The sequence below is a fragment of the Leptonychotes weddellii genome, chromosome 8, assembly GCF_054177405.1.
Source record: "Leptonychotes weddellii isolate Sample4059 chromosome 8, ASM5417740v2, whole genome shotgun sequence".
Classification (NCBI taxonomy): domain Eukaryota; kingdom Metazoa; phylum Chordata; class Mammalia; order Carnivora; family Phocidae; genus Leptonychotes; species Leptonychotes weddellii.
Genome location: NC_138376.1, coordinates 72,356,792 through 72,365,019, shown reverse-complemented (window position 1 = coordinate 72,365,019; position 8,228 = coordinate 72,356,792). Strand labels below are relative to the sequence as shown.

Below are 8,228 nucleotides of genomic sequence, written 5' to 3'. Positions count from 1 at the left end.
GCAATGGCTCCTAGAATGGGAACAGTGGTTGGAATGTACCTTTCAAGGACAGGGAAGGGAATGAGGAGCCTCTGACTGCTTGGGTCCAACTCATGAGTCAATTCGTGGTTATTTTTTTTTTTTGAGGACCTCCTGTAATACTAAAGAATGAAAATCTATAAAAAACTAGAAATTTTAGAATTGAAAAGTACAGTTTCTGAAATGATAAAAATTCACAGAATGGGCTTAACAGCAGATTGGAGGAAGCAGAAGAGAGGCAGTAACTAAAAGATAGGTCAATAAAGATGATCTCATCTGAAGAAGAGAAGGAAAACCAAGATTGGAGAAAGAATTAACATAGCTCCAGTGGCCTATGGGATGATATTGAGTGATGTAACATATGACTAGTTTGAATTTCAGAAAAAAAAGGAAACAGAATGGGGAAGAAAAATATTTGAAGAAACAATGGCTCAAATTAAGTGAAAAACATCATCTGTCAGATCCAGGAAGCTCAGCATTTTCCAAAAAGGGTAAATATAAAAAGAGGAGCTGCGCTTCGGGCACATCATAGTCAAAGTGTTGGGAAGCAAACACGGATTTCCGTCACATTGTGTACACAGGAACGGTGATATGAATGTTAGCTGCCTTCTCATTAGAAACATGGGAAGACTGAAGACAATAGAATGGCATCTCCAAAATACTGGAAGAAAAATAAAATAACTGTCGAGCTAGGGTTCTATATCCAAGGAAAATACTCTTAAAACATGAGGGCAAAAATAGAAACATTTTCAGATAAACGAAAGCTCAGAGAATTAGTTCTCATTAGGCCTGTACTTTTAAGAAATATTCAAGGCTGGTCTTCATGCCAGAGAGAAATAACACCTGATGAAAATTGGATCTACTGGGAAGAAGAAAAGAGCAAGAAATGGCAAATATGTAGGTAAGTATAAAATATTACTCTTTTTTTCTACTCCTATTCTCTGCATAAGATAACTGACTGAGGTTCATGACATTTATAACACAAGTAAAATATATAAAAACAATAGCAAAATAATAGGAAGTAGTTAAGTGGAATTTTACTCTCACAAGATTGTTAATTTTACATGAATTAATATACCATTAAGTCTAAATAGACTGTGGTGTTAATCTGTAGGATAACCACCCAAAATGATACAGATATAGCTAAAAAGTCAATATATGCTTTAAAATGAAATACTGAAAACTATTCGGTAACTCCTCCTACCCCCAAGAAAGTCAGGAAAGGAGGAACTAAGAATCAAAAAACGGGACAAATAGAAACCAAGTAGCAATATATCCATAATTGCATTAAATGTACGTGGTCTAGCAGACCAGTCCAAAGGCAGAGTTGATGACAGGAGAGATGAAATTGAAGGATGAAATGGAGAGATGGGTTGGTAGTAGATTCTGGCTAATGTAAAAAGTATGCATTGTGAAAACTACCTGATATGAAGTGATATTGCTATATTTTATATGTTAGAACTTTCACAGATTTATCAGGCCTAACTTTAGAGCCACAAATAGGGCTCACTGTCACTAATGGTTTACTTCCTTCCCTGCATCCACTGGAAACTAAAGCACCCACCCAGGTACTAAATTATCTCTTTCTTTTGGATGTTTATAGTCTGGAAGGCATTGAAATACCTAAAGAATAATATAACAGGGGAGAACTGGGGCCAATACACCCTTGGTTATTCCTTTCCAGAGTTATTACTTTCCTTTACACCATCCAGCACAATGTAGTGTGTACCTATTTTTAATAACACCCAGGGGATAAGATTCCTCTTGGCAACTTAGAGCAATGCTTAGCAGTTTTCTCTGGAAAGGAATGTTTTATGTGTAGCATGAATCCCTTATGTTGCTCTTTGAGTTTATTTGAGTAAATTAAGAATTGGTTGAACACCTGCTATGTGCAGTACACTGAGGGATGGCAATTAAAGGCAAAAACAATAATAAAAAAGTGTCTCTATTTCTTACTAAATTTAAATATATGTGTGGGGAGAGCTATATAAATATTCAAGTAGTTAATTAAAAATATAAGAAATATGACAAATATTAATTGACTGGCAAAGACAATAAATGCAATATAATTCCCTGAGAATTACAGACGACTGTGAGACGGGCTGGTTAGGGACAGCTTCAGAGAGAACATGAGACTGTCCCTGACACTGAAGTCAAGAGTAGGGTTCAGACTGATGGAGAAAAAGATGAGAGCTCATTCCAGGTGGAGAAAATTGAGGAACAATGCTGTGTGCTAGTGGGTCGTTGTGCTTGAACTGGCCCAACTACAGCAGAGGATTTGAGTGGCCATGCACCAGGGCCTAAGACAGGAAAGGCAGGCTAGGCAGAACTCCTCAGTGAAGCAGTAGATACTGGTTATTTTGACTATCACCAGGAAGCCATGGGCTGTGGTTGAGGAGGAATATAATATGGTGGAGAGACTATGAAAATTAACTTAGGGTTAGAGGCAAGAAGATTCCTCTTATTTTGACTTGAATATAGTCAGAGGAAGATTTGAGTAAAGCAGAGTTACATGTGAGAAAAGAATAAGTACATTTACTCTAGTCCACCTTTATAAAGCAGATAAGAAAATGCTAATATTGTTAATTGTGGAACCATTCCAATGACAACATTACACATTGTTGAGTATCTGTGAATTTTAGCTCAAGGAAATTTATGTGACTTTAGTTATGATCTTTTAGTAATCATACAGTTATGTCTTCTAACAGCCTAGAACTCAATTTAGATGAACTGCCCTGGGTCCCCAGGAGAAGGGCCCAGAATTTAAAAGTCTGTCACTGCTGTGACTTTGTTATCTCTTCTTTGTTCACGGGGCATAGAAGCTTTCTATAGAAATGCAATTTTTTTATTAATAAAAATGAATTAATAATGCCTCCATAGAGGTTTTCATTTTGCATTTCATTTTGATTTCAGGCTTATTTCAACCTTCTTTGTGATAAAGTGGAGGCACATTTTTATCTTTACTTATTTGCTGTTGAAGATTTTTGTAACTCAAGTACCAAAATATCTAGAGCACCTGAGAATATGGAGACTTTAGAGTGCTAATTGGCAATATGGTACATTACCAGATAAGTACATCAGATGGAACTCTTAAAAAGAAATATCAAAAGCTCTTTTCTTCTACTTTTCTTGGTAACAGCTTTATTTATTATGAAATGCTGGAGATTGGGTCATAGGCTGAATTGGGAAGGAATTGGAGAAGATATTTTAATGTGAAAAAAAACTTTAGAGAAAAACTTATTCTTTTGAGCTTTCCTTGTGGTTTTGTATCTTCTGCACCCGTGATGCTACTGGGTGTCAGTTGATGAAATTCCCTATGAATTATTCTCTGCTTTGCTTATGTCACCCTGGTATATCAAGAAAGCTGTCTATGTCAAAGGGGGCCCTGGCAAGAGTATGGAAGAGGACTCTGCAATTTGATGATGCAATGACACTACCTGTTAGATCATTTCAGGGAAAATTTGGTAATAATTAGGCTGGATATGATTTATATAGTACTATTATGGATGATGTATGGAAGATGTTAGGAAACCATTTAATTCTGATTTCTTTTCATTTCGGCATATATATATAATATATATATTTTTATATATATATAGGTTTGAATCATACCTGTTATTAAGATTTGGTGAATGCAGAGATCATTTAATGTTATCCAGAATTCTACAAGCCTGATGCAATTTGGATACATTATAGATGGTCAGAATTACTGACTTTTTTAAATGAATGAATCATTGTATGTTTCAAAGTAATTTTATATGTAGAACAAAGTATAGTAATTATTAAGATGTAGCTTTTGAATTATTTTTCTGGCCTCACATAAAACCTAACTTTAGACGAACTATTAAAAGAAATCAGGGAAAATTTTCTTGCAAAAAAGTATCTGCTCATTAGAATCTGGACAAAACCTTGGCCAGGCCATTTCCACCATGGGAAAATTCCAGGATAATTATTCTCCACTAACCTTTAAGGAGTGTGGAGAGGGTAGCCATTCAGAGATGGAAAAGGGTCCTCCACCCTCCTGTTCTGAGATTTCACATGAATAAATTTTTAGTTTGCATGAAATGGAAGAACCCCACATATAAATACGAGGGATGGATATGCAATTATTCACATGTTGACTTTTATCTGCATCTCACAGTGGCTTTGTTTGATGAGATGTCTTAGTTTGTAGAGATGTCTTAGTTTGGCATGGCTCTGTTTCTGGCTATTTTCACTTGCATTTGTGTTTGTGTGTGTCTGGGTTTCTGATCTCAGGAATGCTTTGCTGTGCTTCTTTATTTTTTCTCTTTTTGCAATTTCATGTGACTTATGAATCCTTTTCTCATATATTTTGTCTGTTTATTTGAAGTAGCATATTAACAAAAGGCATTCAAAAGCATTACTTATAACAGATACTATAAAATAGCCTCAAATACTCAATTTAGTAAGGAGCTGGCAGAGGAATCAGAAGCTGTTTTGTATTCTTCAAAAGAGTGGAATAGTCCTGAGTTTGACTGTAGCAGAGCAAAATCATGATAAGATAGGGAGAAAAAAATTAGAGGAACTTCTTGTTCCTTACATTTTTTCTTGTTCTTGGTCTAGCCTTCCAGAACAAATGTGATACAGTATTAGTACCATGCCTGTTCCTAATTGAAATCTATAATTTTATTGTGGTTGCATTTAGATAAATGCAATCAAATCCTATCCTGTAACTGATAAGGTTATCAGAGGGAAGGTGGGTGGGGGGATGGGTTAAGGAATGCCCTTGTCGTGATGAGCACCAAGTGATGTATGGAATTATTGAATCACTATATCGTATGCCTGAAACTAATATAACACTGTATGTTAGCTAACTGGAATGAAAATAAAAGCTTTAAAAAATCCTATCCTGTTGTGAACATGGAGACCCGAGTTTATGTCTCATCTCTGAATGCGTTATATATAAATAGGGGGTTGTAGTGATCATGCCTCTTCTCGAGGATAATTGGGAAATTGGATTGCCACTTGACCCAATGTCTAAGGAAAGGAATGCCAGCTTTTATTCATTTTAGACTTCTAAGTATCTGTTGGATTGTAGCTAGGACACTGTTTGGGAGTTAAAATTCTCTATATTTTTTCCTAAATGTGACACCTTTCTACCAAATGAACTAAAATATGTATCTGATATCACCATGACTTTGCTTCATTCCATTCTCATTGTAGGCTGGACAGTTGCAGGTGATTGTGGAATGATTCTACTCCTGACGTTTGTAGATGAATGCAAAGTAGACCAGAGTGTAGGGAGGGGTTACTGATGAAAACAGTAAAAAAAATAATAATAATAAAGTTTGCCTAATAAGAATCAAAGAGCAACAGATTATGAAAACGTCATGTCAGCAAAAGAGATTTGAAGGCTGAAAAGGAAGCCTTGGTCATTGGTCATGGAAAACTTCAATATATTTATGGTTGGATTTTTTTTTCCCCCTGTGCATAATGGATAGTATTAACAAAACATTCTTTCTTTTGGGATGAAAATACTTTTCTTTGATTTTCTTCTGATCCTCATAGAATTTCTAATTGTAACCACAAAACTTAACTAGCTGCTTATATCCTGTCCTCTACTGTGTAATTTCAATTCTTGAACACTAAAAATGGTTTACCCAAAGGTGTGTGCACAGAGACACCTGCAGAGAGATACAGAAAGCCTGTAGATGAGGCTCTAGGAAATGGCCGAGGTATACACCATCTGCTCTCTGTTCCCCTGAAGTGTGTGGTTTATCAGGGCACAGCAGGTAGGACTTCGACCCCCACGCATGGGTGGTAGGCCAGAAGGCAAGAAGTTCGAACTCCTAGACATTCCCATTCTGTTCTAAATGATTATTCCAGTCATAAAAACAAAAGTAGTACATTGCCTGTGAATGACAACTGGTTTAAAAATATTAGTTATAGAGGATGCTGTTTATTTCTAAGTTGAATTACTTTCCCCTCTTTCTTGATCCTGTTTATCTTATATAAATTAGGTAAGTAACCAATTTACATTATAGAATTTTATTTTTTAATTTAATTTAATTTTTTTATTATGTTCAGTTAGCCAACATATAATATAGAATTTTAAAATGGCATTGTGAATGCATGGCCAAGTTCAATTTTAGTGGCCTTTCAAGATCACTGCCTTGGCTAGCTTTAGGAAGTAACTGTCTCTAGGTGGCAGCATTTCAAGCCTTTATAGCACGTATTTTAAAATGTACAAAATGAGGTGGCTAGTGATGATTTGGGGGAACTGCCTAGTTTGCTGAGAAAACTCAAGGACTTGTTCACATTTTGGAACATGTTTGACATTAATTAAAGCCAAACTGGCAGGAAAATAACTGCCCATGAAATAAAATAAGACTGGGGACACCTAGGGGGGTACAGTCGTTTAAGGGGGTTAAGCGCTGCTTTCGGCTCAGGTCATGATCCCAGGGTTCTGGGATTGAGCCCCGCATCTGCTCCCTGCCTCATGGGGAGTCTGCTTCTCCCTCCGCCTCTCACCCCGCTTGTGCTATCTGGCTCTCCTTCTCTGTCAAATAAAGAAAGAAAATCGAAAGAAAGAAAAAGAAAGAAAGAAAGAAACAAACTAAGACTGTGTTTTTGTTCACAGCTGGGCTTTCTAAGGATCATCTAGGTGATTCTCCACCCACCACACCCTTTAGAGCTTTGGTGGAAAGAATATGCTCTCCAGCCATCCTTCTCAGAGCGTGTGAGTGCCAAGGGCATTCTCTACTGCAGCGTCTGTGTGGCTCCCTCACCAGTTTAGCAAAGGGGAGGAATTAGGACCTGGCCCTAGTTGCATGCCCCGGACAATACCAGGTTGGATGTCTGTCATTACCATTAACATTTATTTACTGCTTATTGTGTGCTAACTTCATTATATTTACTTTACATATGCTTGTAGATTGATTCCTCACAGTAACCCTGACAGGTAGGCACTGCTACACTCCACTTTGCAAATGAAGTGCTAAGGCAGAGAGAGGGTAAGTGATCTTGTCCAAGGTAATGTTGCTAGAAAAGTGGCAAAACCGAGGTCTGAAATCAGCCATCGTGCTCCAGAGATTTTGCACTGATCTCACATGTTCTACCGTATAGATAGTACTAGCAGGCAAAAGGCCTGGAGAGAGTGAGAAAAGTATAGCAACCGGTGTGGCGTAGCTTTTATCGGGCTTAAGGGAGAAACATCACTTCTTTATGCTCAAGGCTCTGCAGGGGATTCTTCTGAAGGTTTGGCATCTACTTTCTGACCCGGTAGTTCAATTCAATTCAACATGCATTTATCGAGTGCCTCTTGTAAGGCGCTAGGGACAGAGAGGCAGATAAGATACAGATAAAACTACACACTAAATCTCAGTAAGGTGTTCTTTATTTTATAAGTGTCCTCTGATGACAATTCTTTGCTAACGTCCTTGAAGGAGCAGAATGACAAGTGAGAATGCAAAGCTCCCAAAGCATGCTTGTTTCTTAGTAGAGATCAACCTCTCTTTTTGTGCACATCTCAAGTCATTCAATGAAGTACAACTGAAGATGTACATATCGGATGAGTCTGATTCACAGTGTCCTTTCTGGCTATCAGTAGCAAGCCATGGTTGCTTGAAGCTGTTTATTAACCTGCTGGTTCCAGTTGAGCTTCTCAGACCACGAACATGCAATAACTTTAATTGAAGAAAAAGAGTCAAGTCTTTTTTTTTTTCCATCTCTGTATTTTAGATCATTTTTGCCTTGAACCCTGCTTCACTTGTTTTTTAAAATAGCAGACAGCATGTAGAAAAATCTATCATCTGTTAAACAGTCATGCAAAGAATGACATGGCCATCCTGCCTCTCTAGCAATGAAGACATCTTCTGAATTACTACCATCAAATCCCATGAATTACTTGAAATAAATAAACGGAAACCCCATCCGTTAGCTGTTTAGCAGCCAGTGAAATTCTTGATTCTGTGATTACTTTCTACAAGTGACTTTGAGAATTAATTAGGAATTAGAAAACGTGAAAAGAAGATGCTTGAACCTCATGGATATAATCACAAGAAAGACTTCAAAAGACTTATTATCTTCATCTCTAATGTCTATGGGTTAAGTGGCACATTTTGAGGTAGAGGTAATTTGGGGCCACGTTATTGGTATCACCCCATGTATTTCATGATAGTAACAACAATAACTAATAGTTATTGAGCCAGGCCCTATGCTAAGTATTTAACAACGTATCATCTCACTTA

General features: G+C 37.1%; 1 long non-coding RNA gene across 1 annotated transcript in view; it reads left to right on the top strand.

Annotated features, from left to right (window-relative positions):
• The first annotated feature begins 3,619 nt into the window (after positions 1–3,619).
• The window catches only part of LOC145723060 (uncharacterized), a 36,911-nt gene continuing 32,302 nt past the window's right edge, over positions 3,620–8,228 (top strand). The window contains exon 1 of the long non-coding RNA XR_014147810.1: positions 3,620–6,718. This is a non-coding gene — a long non-coding RNA (uncharacterized LOC145723060). The remainder of the gene's footprint in view (positions 6,719–8,228) is intronic.